At 36.2% G+C, this 16,154-nt stretch overlaps 1 long non-coding RNA gene across 4 annotated transcripts in view; it reads left to right on the top strand.

Annotated features, from left to right (window-relative positions):
* The window catches only part of LOC115931859 (uncharacterized), a 61,536-nt gene that overhangs the window by 13,498 nt on the left and 31,884 nt on the right, over positions 1-16,154 (top strand). For 2 of the 4 annotated variants that reach the window (XR_004068294.3, XR_008674689.2), the window contains exon 4: positions 6,065-6,597. This is a non-coding gene — a long non-coding RNA (uncharacterized lncRNA). Of the gene's footprint in view, positions 1-2,197; positions 6,837-16,154 lie in introns of those variants that run through there. The other 2 variants (XR_010132424.1, XR_010132425.1) reach the window with 2 other exon arrangements.

The following is a 16,154-nucleotide window of genomic DNA, read 5'->3' as shown; positions in this document are numbered from 1 at the left end:
CAATAACCTACATTCTATAATATTCCTAGATTCCACTACATATTATCTCCAGAGGGCTTGGCTGGGATGACTGGATTTCCTTGAACTATGTTTTGAAAAAAATTATTCATGATTGTTCATTTCTGTGTTTTATAAACACATTTGGACATTTTGAGCTTTAAATATAGTGAAAGTGGAGTGGGGAAATGGAGAGGTAGAATGGGGATAAGAAGAGAAAAATATGCGTATGCAAGTCCAATGTAAGCTCCCTTGAGCCTAAAAATACTTGGCAATTTAAGAAGTAGTTGAAAGTTCTATCTGTAGGTTTAGTTACGATTGTGTCAGTGCAAATGTGGTAAAGCCTGAAATGGGATTGGCCTTATAAAAGGGCCAGTTAGTTAATTCCAGGTCACTTGCAGTAAGTATAAATTACAGTGTTAGAAGAAAATATTAGCACTATACAACACTACTACTCTCATATGAGGCACTCAATGAGTGAGGTGACTTTCTAGATAAACAAATAGACATTTTGGATTCAAAGACGATGTCTGTTATGGATTAGATTATGTTCCTCCACCAAAGATGTTGAAAACATTATCCCTAGTACCTGTACTGTGACCTTTATTTGGAAATTAGTTAAGATAGGGTCATTAGGGTACAGCCTAATCAAGTATGACTGGCATCGTTATGAAAAGGAAATTTAGGCACAGAGACTGACATGCGCGCAGGAAGAATGCCGGGTGAAGACAAAGGCAGTGATCACGGTGATGGATCTACAAGCCAGGAATGCCAAAGATTGCCAGCAAACCACCAGAAGCTAGGCAAGAGTCATGGAACAGGTTTTTTCTCACAGCCCTCAGAAAGAACCAATTCTGCCAACACTTTGATCTCATACTTCCATCCTCTAGAACTGTGAGACAATAAATTTCTGGTGTTTAAGCAGCCTAGTTTTTGTTACTTTGTTATGGCAGCCCTAGGAAACTAATACACTCCCTATTGTTTTTTAAAACTTGAGTAAATAAGATTTGACTTGTGACCATGTTCAAAGGAAAACAATTTTCATCGAGTAAGATTGCCAAGCATTGAAGAGTCATTATTTTAAAAATAAACTTTCTTTTTTAGAATAGTTTTAGATTTGTTAGTGCCGTATAAAAACAATAAATTGGGAAATTGTGACTTTACATTTTAATGTAAGCAAATATAGCTCTTGAGATAATTTCAGTAATCATTGTAATTGAGATTTTATCATAATAGGTTAAATGTTATAAAATTACATTTATATAATCTGCTCCATTCATCCCTTGCCCCCATTTCAGATGCTAATATGAAACTTGCCTTCTTACTTACCCTCTCTTTGCTTTCAAGCCATAGGCTACTCTGAAAGGGAAAAAAGAAAATAAAAGAGAAAACGAGAGACTGGAAACAAACATTTGTTGAGGCCTATATTATTAATTTACATTTTGTTAATATTTGAGTTTTAATAGCAACTGTGGAAGGGGGAATTTTTAAAAAGTATACCTGTAAAATGAAGCTGAGGAAGTTTAAATGGCTTGCATAGTGTCTGGATTATAGCAACTCATCAATATAGACAAACCGACATTATAATTTGGCACTCCCTCACAAAGTAAACTATGATTAGCATATATGTATGAAAAACTATGATTATCATATATAGATTTGTCAAATACTTTGTTAGCATCAAACAGTGCAAAAGTCCTGGGGAAGAAAAATTTTAAACAAACATGCTCCAAACCTAATACCTGGATGATGTAAAAAAAGTCATAAATCTCTCCTCCCGTGTTTTGGTCTACTTATTTGTCATATGAAAAATACTTCTATCTTTTCATTCCACTGGATAGAGTTTCAAAATAGTAAATGATTTCAATATGAAATATTTTCAGAAGAAATGGGGTTCTAAAATGTGCTATTAAAATTAAGTAATATGTGATCATTTTAAAATTGTTTCAATACAATTTAAAGAAATAGCTAAGAAATCAAAATAGATATTTTCTTATAGACTCATAAACATATTGGGCTAGAAGATCTACTCAATGGGAAAAGTTACTTCCTGTATCCCTGTTGAAAGTTTTTTTTTTTTCATTTATTTTGCTGCATTTGAAAAGCTGGTGATCTTAAAAATATAGGCAATTAATTATTAGTCTCTTCCACTTATTGTAGTTTAAAGGGATTTATTTATTTATTTTTAATTTTTTTGCAGAGACTAGGTCTTGCTATGTTGCCCAGGCTGGCCTCAAACTCCAGGCCTCAAGTGATCCTCCTGCCTCAGCCTTCCAAAGTGTTGGGATTACAGGCATGAGCCAGCACCCCTGACTGATATAGATGTTCAAGAAAATATTTCCACTTCCCTCTTTTCATTAAAAAAATTAATGAACGTTGTTTTTCATTTCCCTTAAATGGATTGTTTTGTTTTCATTTTTGCAAAAGGAATGAGAGAAAGAAAGTGCAAAGAAGATTGTTCTGTTTTCAGGGGTAGACTCCCCTTTATTGCAATATATAAATATTTAAGAGATCCCCAAGGTTTTCTAAAGCCAAAGAAGATGCCATCTGATCTTTATTTTATCAGCAAGCTCGTTTTCAATATTTCTATATTAGTTTTATATCACATATATTTTATTCTTATGTGTTGGAGATAGATTTTTTAGGTTTTTTTTATTTTTTAGTTTTTAAATTATTTATATATTTTTAGTTTTTAGTTTAGTTTATTCTTATGTGTGTGAGATAGATTTTTTAGTTTTTATGTTTTGTTAGGAATCAGGCAATTGGAAGATGCATATTTATCAATGAAACTTACAATATAAGGTAAATATTGACTTACTAATAGTCATACAATAATATTTATTTGATCCCAATTTTATATAGTTGAGTGTGTCAAGTTGCAGGTCAAGATAACTTGGAGTTTCAACACCAAGTTTTATTCATGTGTTCATTCATGAACTGGATGCCTCCAATGTGGAGAAATTTACAATGAATAAGCATGAATAGGACCTGGCCAGTGAGCTTTCAGTCTAGCAAGGAATGTAGAACAGGAACATAGCAACTTTAATCCAATATATAGAGAGAGACAATTTTAAATCCAACTGAAAAATAAATAGCTGTATTAGACTGAGGCCATCAAATAAATCTTCATGCAATAAGCAGCAATAGGTCTTCAAAGACGACAATTTAGCAAAAGGCACAAAGATGAAAAGTGCAGAGCATTAAGTAGTGTGTGGTTTAGTGTGCTGGAAATAACAGGTTGGACAAGACTTGTGACTAGGATAAACAGCAAAAAGGATTTATGAGAGCCTGATGGCCACTAGTGACTGGGTAAGATGTGTACACTTTATGTGCAGGAAAAGGGACAAAGCTTTTGAGCAGCAGAGAAACATGATCAGAGGGATGCATGAGGAAGGTCCTCAAAACCCTAATGAGTAATCTTGGTTAAACCATTTCACTATATTATAACTCAAGTTTTGCATGTATATCCTATAATATAAACAACATTTGTGCTCTTCCCATATGTAGAGAGGTCAAAAGAAAATCTGTTCATATAGTCTTCCAAGCCAGTCACAAAGACTAAGGCAAAACACTTATATAAATAAAATTCATAAGATGAATTTAAAAAGATGAAAGATAGTCAATACATTTTATTTTATCACTTGGAAGTTTAAACTCCTCAAAGTATACCTTAATTTAAAACACGGAGGAAAGGAATTTTGGTCAGTATCATTTTAAAATCTTTGAACTTTTTCATGAGAGACTTGTATAAAAATATTAAACCAGTGTCATTGGCTGTGTTAACATATATTTTTTAAAGAAAAGACACACAAAACCAAGTAGCAAACAGTCAAGCAAGACCATTTAAATTGCACTTTGTAGTACAAATTCTTTCCTTTTTTCTTCATTGGGAATAGCTTGTCAAGGCCTAATGGTTTATTTAAATGGAGGGATTTTTACAAGCGTAGAATATTAGGACCCTTTATTAAATTTTACACTCTGTGCATAAACAAGAGGCAGCATATGAAGTTTCCTATGGAACACAAAATCCCCTTTTAAAATCACATATTCAGTTTAAAACCTCAGCACTTCATGGGCATTATTTATGCCCAACAAATAAATTGGCTTCTTGCCTGTATCAATTGCTTACCTTATTAAAACATTTCGGGGATAACATATGTAAAGGAGTCATTTGGGGGTACTTATCCCAATTCTCAGGGTATCATTTATTTTCATCACAAAGAATGCCACCTCAACCTGCTGGGCAGGAGCATTCACTCTTTCCTTCCTGGCACCTTCCTCCATTCATGCAGTCCTCGCAGCTCAAGCTACAGTTCTGTAATGTGATACCACCTTAGTTGGCCCTTAACTGTCTACGTAACTAAAAATCAAACTGAAATCTTTAATTACCCCAAGAAGCTATGATCCTTGAGTATAGTTCCCAAAGAGTCTTGAAAAAAGGACAACAGCAAGATCTAGTTTTAAAATAAAGCTATTTTACTTTTTCCAATTAGTACACTGGAATATTGTCCCTAAGAATTTTTAGAATCTTTAGGATTTTTTTAAAAAAAGAAATTAATATTGATTCAAGAACATAAAAATAATTGATGTTCCTGGAAATTTGATGCTTTTTCTTTCCAAATATTTTATGCATAGTTTTTTCCCAAGTAAATGTTTATATTAAAATTTAATACACACACAGAGAAGTAAACAAATCTTAACTGTATACTTCAAACTTCTTTTCACATTGTAAATAACTCATGTAAATGCCACTCAGATCAAGATGCAGAATATTACTAGCAATCCAAAATCTCAAAGGTGACTTGATAATTTTCAATCATTATCTTCATAAATTAAGTGCTCTTCTGATGTCTATCAGCACAGATAATTTTTCTTATTTTTCAACATTTTTTAGGTGGAATTGTAAAGTATGTATTCTTTGGTGCCAAGCTTCTTTCATTCAATATAATGTATGTGAGATTCACCCACATTGTGTATGCAAGAGTTTATTTTTTATGGCTATATGGTATTCCATTGTGTAAATGTACCATAATGTGTTAATTTATTCATTCTGTTTTTGAGGGAAATTACCATATTGAATAAAGTTGGAGAGACTTGTATTCAGTTGTTAAAACTCATTCCACTTTAAGTTTTGTTCCTGTTTCTAGACTAGGCCCTTTCAGGTGCCATAATTGAAAACTTGGCATTTTTACCAAGGCCTCTTTGGCAGGCCTGAAATTCATCTTCTGCCTCCCTACCATCATGAAACTGCTGGTAATTGTTCTTCACTCTTCAAGCTCTTAGCAGCTATCTTATAGATTTCCTGGCACAACCCATTAACTGGCAAATGGCTTGAGGAGAAAAGCACCAGAGACCATCCTACTTGTCTGGTCTTCTCTTCTTTGCAGATCTTGGCCACTCAAGTTCTGACTGTCTTTGTTGCCTCAAACTATTTCTCTTCTGATTTTTAGTGGCTAAAGCTGATTTTTGCTTCCTCTTTTGACCTTTATTAATCAATAACAATGTACCACCACATAGAAAGCAATTAAATTAAAGGAATTTAATTTAAAAACATTAAAGTATTTCTATTTTTATACAGAGACATTTATTGATATTATGATTTGACCACTGCATGAAAATATTTTTCCCATTTTTCTGAATACATTCTAAAGAAATCATCAAGCTTTGATATTGTTAAAATACAACAAATAGAAGGAGAACAAAAAGAGCAGCTCGATTTTGCAAAGAAAGAAAGCAGTGAACTGGCTGCAAACAGTTACTTCTGATAGAGATTTATTTTGATCAGAAGGGATTTGATGCTTGAGTTCTGTTATTTAGATACATAAGAAAAACTGCTCACATTTTGAAGATTTCTTTTTTGGTTCACTTAAGTATATTAAACAATTAGTTCTCTACATTTTAAAACCTACAAAGGAACTACATTTTAGGGCTATTTAAGGTAAATTTTAACTATATAAAGTGACTTCTAATGGAATGTTAATAGAAGAATTAAAATATCTCAATCTTTCTCCCCATTATGTGAATTTAAAGATAATTTTCATCTGCATTTCCCCATATTAACTTCAAGGGCACCCTTGCTTCTACAAGTACCTACTCAGCACTGCCTTACTGTGCAAAAGAGAAAAAAAGACAAAAGATGATGGATTTGATGGGAAGCTCTGAAGAAGTGACCTTGGCCCTACTTTTCTTGCAAACTTCATGTTAAAACATATGACAGCAATAAATATTGACGGTAAAATTGCCTACACAAATGTAAATTATCTAAAATAAAAGTGCAACGAGGTAAATTCTTTTACACACCAAATTGGTGCAACGCAGTCATTTCTCTAGGAGTATCTTTTTCCTGTTTTCTTTTTTGTAGGTGGGAAGCAGAGAGGTAGCAACATCATGTAGCAGTTGAGGTGGGCTCTTGAAGAGAAGACCTGGAAGCCTCACAACTTCTAATTCCTCTTCTTCGTCTAGCTCATCATCATCTAAAGCTCAGGCCGTAGAGGAAAATGGGAGGTTTCAACTTGGTTAAAAGGAGGAAAAGCTGTGCAAAGGTTGATAGAGAAATGAGAGAGTTTGAACTGGACGGCCAAGGCAGCGGATGACTGAAAGGTAAAATGCTTTGAGATGACCATTTCAAAAGTCTATTATAAAGGAAAGTGAGAAGCTGCCAGCTCAAAGTTAAAACTGTAGCAGAGAGAACAGAAGAAAATAAGGAAAGATCTCAGCCTCTGAAGAGAGAAAAGGGAAGGCAGGTCGAGTTAAGAAATATGTTGCCTCCATTGCTCCTGAAGAACAAGATGAGGGTGGAAATAGTTTTAAAAAGATATTAATACAATAAAATTATTCAGTGACTTATGGGAGCAAGTTTTTCTGTCACTTCCAATTCTGTAGCCTTCTCCACAACTACACTTGTATGTTCCCACAGAATTAACATATAATTGGTCACAGATATACTGACATCCAGACACTCATCCACATCTAAGAAAATTTAGATAATATCTGCTTTTAGTCATCTAGAGATAAAATAGACATTAACTAATAGACATTATTGGTTTTCCTCTTGTGACCTTTATTAATCAATAACAATGTACCACCACATAGAAAGCAAGCACAGCCCCAAATTCTTTCTCAAGTGCACCCTGCCACTTATTTTTCTTTCACTTTTCTTTTCCTTTCTTTTTTCTTTTCTTTTTTTTTTTTTTTTTTTTTTGAGACGGAGTCTCGCTCTGTCACCCAGGTTGGAGTGCAATGGCATCTCAGCTCACTGCAACCTCCACCTCTCGGGATCAAGTGATTCTCCTGCCTCAGCCTCCCGATTAGCTGGGACTACAGGCGGCCGCCGCCACGCCCAGCTAATTTTTGTATTTTTAGTAGAGACAGGGTTTCAGCATATTGGCCAGGCTGGTCTCGAACTCCTGACCTTGTGATCCACCTGCCTCAGCTTTCCAAAGTGCTGGGATTACAGGCGTGAGCCACCGTGCCCGGCCATCTTTCATTTATTTTCAAGTTTACTGTAGTTCATCTACACAAACGAGGTCTTTCTGAGACCTTGTTTTTGAGGTTTAGATAAAGAATATAAAATAAATTCAATGGTTTCAGGCTGTGCATCCTTTTGTAGAATGTTCATTTACTCTTGAATTATTCAATATACATGATAGAAACTTATTCTGTGTGTAAGTCTGTACAAAGTTTGTGGAGAATTTTAGAGATGAAAGAACTTTAGGCCTTAATTGCATGTGACTTACTGGTTTATGGTCAAGTCTGGGTGCAGACTTTGGTTAATATGTTCACAATACTAAAAGTTCATGTATGAGCTTCTAAGCTTTGCCTTAGGAGCGGGAGAGCCTAGGTGCACCGCTGCGGACCGGGCGGGTGGCCGACCGCGGGTGCCAGGGGAGGCCCAGGCTGCGGCTCCGCAAGGCAGCCCCCACGCCCACCTGCCTTGGCGCGCCGGCCCTGGTGAGCCTCTGTGGGGGTCAGGGAACCGTAGCCTCTCCTGGGTGTCCTGACTGGCGGCGGGAGGCGCCGCTCTGGCTTCCCGCATGCAGCGCCGCGTGCTTGCCGCCTGGCTCTGCCACAGTCTGGCAAACGACTCCCAGGACGCACCCAGGCGACCACCGACCGCATGGCAACCTGCCCTTCTTGGCAGGAGTCGAAGAGGGCCTTCGCTTCCGCGGTGGAAGTACCTGTTGTGTCTCCCAATTCCGGAGTTTGCGGGGGATTGGTGGCGGCTGTCGGGGTTGCGGGGCTTCTTGGGAAAATGCTTCTTTTCGAAGCATTCTGTTTGGCTGCCATAAGCAACTGTTTGCCTTATGCGCGTATTGAGAAATGTGTTTTCACTAAGGTTAGTCGCTGAGCCCAAGGACAGCGTCGGCCTGAATCTCAAATGCATTAATTATGGTCCAGCACCCAGCCGAGAGACTTCCACAAATGCAGTCATTTAGTCACGGGAACTGAATGCCGAGAAAGTAGCCATAGTCTGTTATAGGCAGTTGTTATAGCATTGTGATCCTGCAGAAAACCTGTTTCTTAAATGTGCTTTCTCCCCCTTCTTTCCATGTACTACTTTCTCTCAGTGTCTTTTAGAATGAGGAGCAACTTGCTGACTTCAAACACGTGGTATATATTTCAGAAAGGTAAAATGGTTAGGCTTGTGGATTTGACAGATACAAAATACAGTTGCTCAGATAACTAAAGAGTTTATTTTAATAATTGGACTAATGGTTCGTTTGATAACATACTAAAAAATAAAACAGAGGCTGGGCGCGGTGGCTCACGCCTGTAATCCCAGCACTTTGGGAGGCCGAGGCAGGCTGATCACAAGGTCAAAAGACCGAGACCATCCTGGCCAACATGGTGAAACCCCGTCTCTACTAAAAATACAAAAATTAGCTGGGCATGCTGGCGCGCGCCTGTAGTCCCAGCTACTCGGGAAGCTGAGGCAAGAGAATCACTTGAACCCGGGAGTCGGAGGCTGCAGTGAGCCAAGATTGCACCACTGCACTCCAGCCTGGCAACACAGCGAGACTCCATCTCAAAAATAAATAACTAAATAAAATTAAACAGAGTATTTGAGACATGGAAAATAATAAATTACGATGACTCTGCACTCTTGAGTAGAAGTAAAATTAAGCCAACTTGTTAATATTTTTATGCTTCAACTTACTGCCCGGTGAGGTGGTGGAAAATTCCTGGTGTGCAGCTGTGCCAGGGAAGGACAGCCGGCTCCTTTCTCTAGGATACAGGATCCGCTCTGCTTGGGCTTGGTAGGGTGGTTAGTGCAGCTCATAGTCCAATTGCTACAGCAAAAGTTGCTTGAGACTTTGATAGGAGAGGGCACTTGAAGGCAGGAAATGAGAAACAAATTTTGATCTTTATGTAGGAGCTCATTGTTCCTGACTCTCTCCTGGGATAAAGGACAGGGAAGAGTGGACTTTTTTGCACTTCTAGGTCCTTCTCCCTGTAGCTGTAGTCGTAGCAAGTAAAGGGGTTGTACTGATGCTTTCTAAGCATATTATCAACATCCAGCCATGACTTGTCCACAGAATCTCACCTGACAAAAAAACTCAGAGAAGGGAGAAAGAGGACGAAATGGCTGGTTTTCAGGTAAATGTGTCCCAGTTCAAGGGCTGTGACATGGATAGACTGCATAGTGGTGAAGTCAGGGCTTAGGGTATCCGTCACCAGAATAACATACATGTCTCTGAATTTTGATATCAGCCATCCTAACAAGTGTGAAGTGACATGTCATCATGGTTTCTATTTGCATTTGCCTCACGATTGAAGATGTTGAGCAGCTTTTCAAATACTCTTAGTTTACATCTTCACTAAAAAAATTTCTTTACCCATCTTTTAATCACGTTATCATTATTATTGTTGTTTTGGTTTATTTGTATGAGTTCCTTACATATTTTGGATATTAACTACTTAACAGTGGTTTGCAAATATTTTCTCCCAACCTGTAAGTTTTCTTGTTTTCTGTTTAGAAGTTTTTTAGTTTGATGTAATCCAACTTGTTTATATTTGCCTTTGTGGCTACACTTTTGGTGTCAGATCGAAAAAAATACTGTCAAGACCAATATAAAGGAGGTTGACCATGTTTCGTTTTCCTTTAGGATTTTTAAAAATTCTTGTGTTTTATTTTCTTTGAGTTAATTTTGGGATATGATGTGAGAAAAATAGTCTAATTTTATTCTTTTGCTTGTGGATATCCACTTTTCTTAGCTCCAAATAATAAAGAGATTTACTTACTGCATTGTGCATTCTCAGTATCCTTGTTAAAGATTAATTGATTTTATAGGCATAGTTTTTTTTTTTTCTGGGCTCTCTACTGTGTTCTATAGGTTTTTGTGTCCATTTTTATGCACATGCTGTCTTGCTTTTATTACTATAGTATTGAATATAGTTTAAGATCAGAAACTATAGGGGCGGGTGCGATGGCTCACACCAGTAATCCTAGCACTTTGGGAAGCCGAGGTGGGTGGATCACGAGGTCAGAAGTTCGAGATCAGCCTTGACCAACATGGTGAAACCCCGTCTCTACTAAAAATACAAAAATTAGCCAGGCGTGGTGGTGTAAGCCTGTAATCCCAGCTACTCAGGAGACTGATGTAGGAGAATCACTTGAACCTGGGAGGCAGAGGTTGCAGTGAGCCCAGATCGTGACAGAGCAAGACTCTGTCTCAAAAAAAAAAAAAAAAAAAAAAAAATCAGAAACTATGTCCTTAGCTTTCTTCTTTTTCTTCAAGATTGCTTTAGCTATTCAAAGTCTGTTGTAGTTTCATATAAATTTTAAGCTCGTATTTTCTATTACTGTGAAACAAGTTATTGGAATTTCTATAGGGAGTTTATTGAATCTATAGATCATTTTGGATAATGTGGAATTTAAACAATATTTACCCTTCCAATCTATAAATGTGGAATAGCTTTATATTTTTTGCCTTCTCCAATTTCCTTTATCAATATTTCTATTTTTCAGCATAAAGATCTTTCATCTTCTTTGTTAAATTTGTTCCTAAGAAATTTATTATTTTTATTCTATTTTAAGTGAGATCATTTTCATCCTTTTAATTGGATAGTTTGTTGTTAGTGTATAAAAACACAATTGAAATTTGTGTGCTATTTTTATATTCTGAAAATTTATTGAGTGCATTTATTAGTTCAAATAGGTTTTTGGTGTACTATTTATGGTTTTTGTATATAAGATAATGTCATCTACAAAAAGTGACATTTTTATATTTTCAATTTAGATGGCTTTAAAATATTTTTTTCCCAAATTTTTCTACTTAGGACTTCCAGTAGTATGTTAAAATAGAAGCATTAAAATTGGGCACAATGTAGCCTCATTGTGAATCCTCTCGTATTTTGAGCAGACTCGACTGCTTTCAGAACTTTGATCTGTAGGGCAGATGCCAGGGCCAGGGTTCTGAAGTTGGGTTTGCAGATGGTGGCCCTGACGGTAGTTGTGTGTGGATGAAGTGTGGCTTCTGCTGAGTACCTGAGAGGGTTTTCTCTCCCTATGTGGGTCCCTAGCTGGGCAGGACTGTCTATAAACTATGGTGAAGAGGGCTGAAACAGAGTCACAGACCTGCTTCAGAGGCCACAGTAAAGGCCAAAGGCTAAGTTCTGTAGGTCTGCCTCCATGACCATGAATGAGTGCCTCTCCCCAGTTTTCTGTATGGGAAGGACTAATTCCAGACCATAACTGGGAATCATTGGAGATGGTTACAGAGTCACTTCAGGATTCTTAGTGTGACTGAGTAAGGTGTGTCAATTCCTGGCCTGTAGACAAGATCAGGGGTTCTCAAGTTTGCCCCCTTGAATGAGGGCCTGCCTCCCCAAAACAGCCCTCCTCAGTCTTTGTTTTTCACAGGGTATCATAATGCCCTCTCTAATCCCAAAGCTCCACTAAAGGCACTTTTGTCCATGGATGGCTGCAAAAGTATTGTAGCTGTGGGAAGATAAACAAGAGTGATCCCCTTATTCCAACATCCTTGCTGATGTCACTCTACTTATATGGTTTCACTTTGTATTTTGCTCTATTACAAATTTGTCTGTAATTTTAGATTCAAACATTCAGAACAATATGCTGTAATTTCCACACCATGTAAGAAGTAAATCAGATGGTAGGCACTCCCTATTTATTAAAATGTTCATTTGTAAGTTAAAGTTTGCTGTAGTCATACAGGAATCATTAATATTTTTTTCTCAACCTATATCTAAATGATAAATTATTAAAAATTATTTCAAAATATGTATTTTGTATATAACTCATTTTACAACTTACATGGTTTACTTTATTTCAAGGTCTAATGCTTTTCTTTGCTTCTAAAGACTGAATGAATTGCAGCCCTTTTATTTTATGTAAGAATAGCATCAATATATTAATAGTAACAAGTCACCTTTACTGTCTTTAAATATTTATTCATTAAAAATTTTTACTAGAGCCTTTTCTTAATGTCTGTAGTGAATTTTTGGTTAAACTTTACTGCCATACAGTAGACATCAATGATTCCAAGTATGCGCGCTCCATAGATGCACAATCACAGGTGAACTCTGTAATTATCTTAAAAAAGATGTTATAATGGTATGTCAATGTTGCATACATAATTTTATAGGTAAATGTTTATCTTATGTTTTGTCTTGCAATCCCTGATTACTGTGTAAGGATATGTTTATAGACAGTAGATTATTGTGTTTTTGTTTTATCTATGCATTATAATTTTGAACGACAATTTGAAACTCTGTATATATACTTTAAATCAAAGTGGGGTTTAATTCAAAGATGAATTAACCAGATGTCTATCATTGTTAAGTTATACATATGTATGTGCACGGTTATCTCTATAAATATAACACCAGCTTTGTTCATGGTTCATCTTGTATATTTCTATTCTTGGCTGATTTTTATTTTTAAAATTTTATTTATTTTTTTTTTTAGATGGAGTCTCGCTCTGTTGTCAGGCTGGAGTACAGTGGTGTGATCTCAGCTCACTGCAACCTCCGCCTCCGGGTTCAAGCAATTCTCCTGCCTCAGCCTCCCAAGTAGCTGGGATTACAAGTGCGCACCACCATGCCCAGCTAATTTTTGTATTTTTAGTAGAGACGGGGTTTCACCATGTTGGCTAGGCTGGTCTCGATCTCCTGACCTTGTGATCCGCTGGCCTCGGCCTCCCAAAGTGCTGGGATTACAGGCATGAGCCACCATGCCCAGCCTCTTGGCTGACTTTTTTCTTTTTTCGAGACCAAGTTTTGCTCTTGTTGCCCAGGCTGGAGTGCAGTGGTGCAATCTCAGCTCACCACAACCTCCGCCTCCTGGGTTCAAGTGATTCTCCTGCCTCAGCCTTCCTGAGTAGCTGGGATTACAGGCATGGGCCACCACGCCCGGCTAATTTTGTATTTTTAGTAGAGACGGGGTTTCTCCATGTTGGTCAGGTTGGTCTTGAATTCCCGACCTCAGATGATCTGCCCGCCTCAGCCTCCCAAGTGTTGGGATTACAGGCGTGAGCCACCGCGCCTGGCCTTGGCTGATTTTTAATGTTTTTATCATCTAGCCTAGGTGAGCAGTCAGGAAAATTATCTAAATTTCTGCATCTATGTATTGATGAATTCATATTTTTTTGTATGTGAGAAAAACACTGTGATGTAAAGGTAGTTCTTGAAAAGCTTCATAACTCTGTATCTTAGGTTTTATTGTTTAGTTCCAAACCCCTTTAGCTATTGTAGCTTCATACTGTATTTTGAAATCAGGAGGTGTGATGCCCCCAGCATTGTTCTTATATTTCAAGATTGTTGAGACTTCTTGGTCTCTTTATACTCTATATAATTTTGGGGTTGCTTTTTTATTTCTGCAAAAATAAACTGAGAATTTGGAAAGGACTGCATTGCATCTTTAGACTACCACTTTAGGTAGTCTGGACATCATAATGTTAAGTATTCCCACCCTCGAAGAAAAGCATGTTTGAGGGTGTATTGTTCAACTTCTATATATTTGTGAATGTTTCATTTTTTGTTTTATACAATTTTGGTTATAAATAAGAAGCAATATTTCAATTTAAAAAAAAAGCTAAGACTTGTTTTCTGGCCTGAAGTATTCTATGGCCTGAAGTATTCTATCAAGAATGTTTTCTGAAATATTGAAAAAATTGTGTATTTTGCTGTGTGGGTGTTCTCTATGCATGGTGAATTTGATTTTTTATAGTGTTTTCAAGTCTTTGGTTCACTGTATATTTCTTGCTTCAATGTCATCAATGTTTGCTTTATAAATTGGAAACCCTGATGTGTGATACAGATGTAGATATAAGCGCACACACAGGAACCCACACACACACATATGCAATTGTTATAGGTTTCCAATGAATGAACCCTTTTGTTATTAATGTCTGTTTTGTCTTGTAGTTTTAAATTTTATAAAATATAATTATTGACTTAAAATGTGTTTTCCCGAATGTTAACGGTGACTACTTCTGCTCTCATTTGGCTAACATTTGCATGGAATATCTTTTTCCATCCTATCTTTGTCATTGGATCTAGTGATTCTCTTGTACACAGAATATAGTTGAAGCTTTTAATTTTTAGAATCTCTTCATGAAATATGTCTTTTGATTGGTAAAGGTAGTCCATAAATATTTTTCAAATATGCCGAAATGGAACTTACTATTGTTATTAATCATTTATTATTGCAGCCATTTTGTTCTTTTTCATCTTTCTTACTGATTCCTGTATTGACATAGTCTTATTTCTTTCTCCCTTCCTACAGTGTATTTCTCTAGTATTTGTGGTTATCATGGAGATTACAAAAATCCTCTTAAAGTTACAATATATTTTGAATTGGTAAGATCTTCAGATGCATACAATTTTTTTCAGTATGTCTGCTCTCAACTTTGTTATTAATGTCACAAATTATTTTTATATTAACAGGTGTTTATAACTCCTTTCATGTTTTTATCAAATCTTGAAAATTATTAAAATTGTTTTCTGTATAATTTTACAATTTTGTTATGTGCATGTCTTTATCAGAGAGTTATGTGTTTTTTACATAATGTGTTTTTTTTTCTAGAATTTGATTTGCAATGGAAGAGACTCCCTTTAGCATTTTTAGTAAGGCAGATACACTAGTGATGTACTTCTACTGCATTTTGTTACTTTGAATTTTTTTTTGAAGAATTTTCCTAGTTATAGTATTCTTGCTTGGAAATTTTTTGTTTCAGCACTTTGCCTATATCACTTAACTTTTTTTCTGGCCTGCAAGGACTGTGTTGATAAATCCACTGCAAATCTCATTGAAGCATGCTATAGATGACACATCAGGTTTCTCTTACTGCTTCCAAGATTCCTTTTGCCTATGACTTTGAAAATTTTGCTTATCATCTGTCTTGTTATGAATAACTTTGTGTTTATCTTAGTCAAAGTAATTTAAGCTTGATATTTTACAAGTTTTTTTCTTAGGTGTGAGAAGTTGAGAATTTCTCAGTCATTATGACTTACTGTATTCTTCAGCTCCATAATTTTTGGAGGTTTTTATACTTTTAATCTTTTTGTTGATATTCTCATTTTGCTGCTTTCATTTAGTTGTCTGTGTTCCCATTTCATAAACTGAGCATCACTTAAATGGTTATTTTGAATATTTTCAGGTAATTTGTATATCTCAATTTTTCAGGGTTGATATCTGTAAATTTATTGTGGTTTTTTGGCCATATTACTCTGGTACTGTTGTCATCTTTCACTGAGATTTGAGCATTAACAAAAAACTGTCACAGTCTTTATAAAGTGGCTTAGAGTCTGACACAAGTTGACCAGGCCAGAGATTCTGGAGGCTGAGCTCTCAAGCCTGTTCTCAGGATGTGTCTACTCTGGAACTGTGTATTTTCTTTCTCTCTTCAGAAAGAAGTCAGAAGTTTACTTCTATAAGCAACATGCTGCATTGGAGAGGAAGAACCAATTTTCCTTCCTCTAGTAATTGGCTCTTGGCATTGTGCTTACCTGGGGTGCTGCAAACTCATGATTTTTAAACTTATCACAATGGAATTCTGTTCAGTATATTTCTGTTAAGTGTATATGTATATGAAGAAATTAGGGCTTATGATTTTTATTATGCCATTTTGCTAATGTGCTTAATATAACTTTATACATTACATTCCTAACACATATTCACTTGAGTCAAGTAA

Source organism: Gorilla gorilla, chromosome 22, assembly GCF_029281585.2.
Source record: "Gorilla gorilla gorilla isolate KB3781 chromosome 22, NHGRI_mGorGor1-v2.1_pri, whole genome shotgun sequence".
NCBI lineage: Eukaryota > Metazoa > Chordata > Mammalia > Primates > Hominidae > Gorilla > Gorilla gorilla.
Note: the sequence above shows the minus strand (reverse complement) of the source record. Positions and strands in the feature narration are given on the sequence as shown.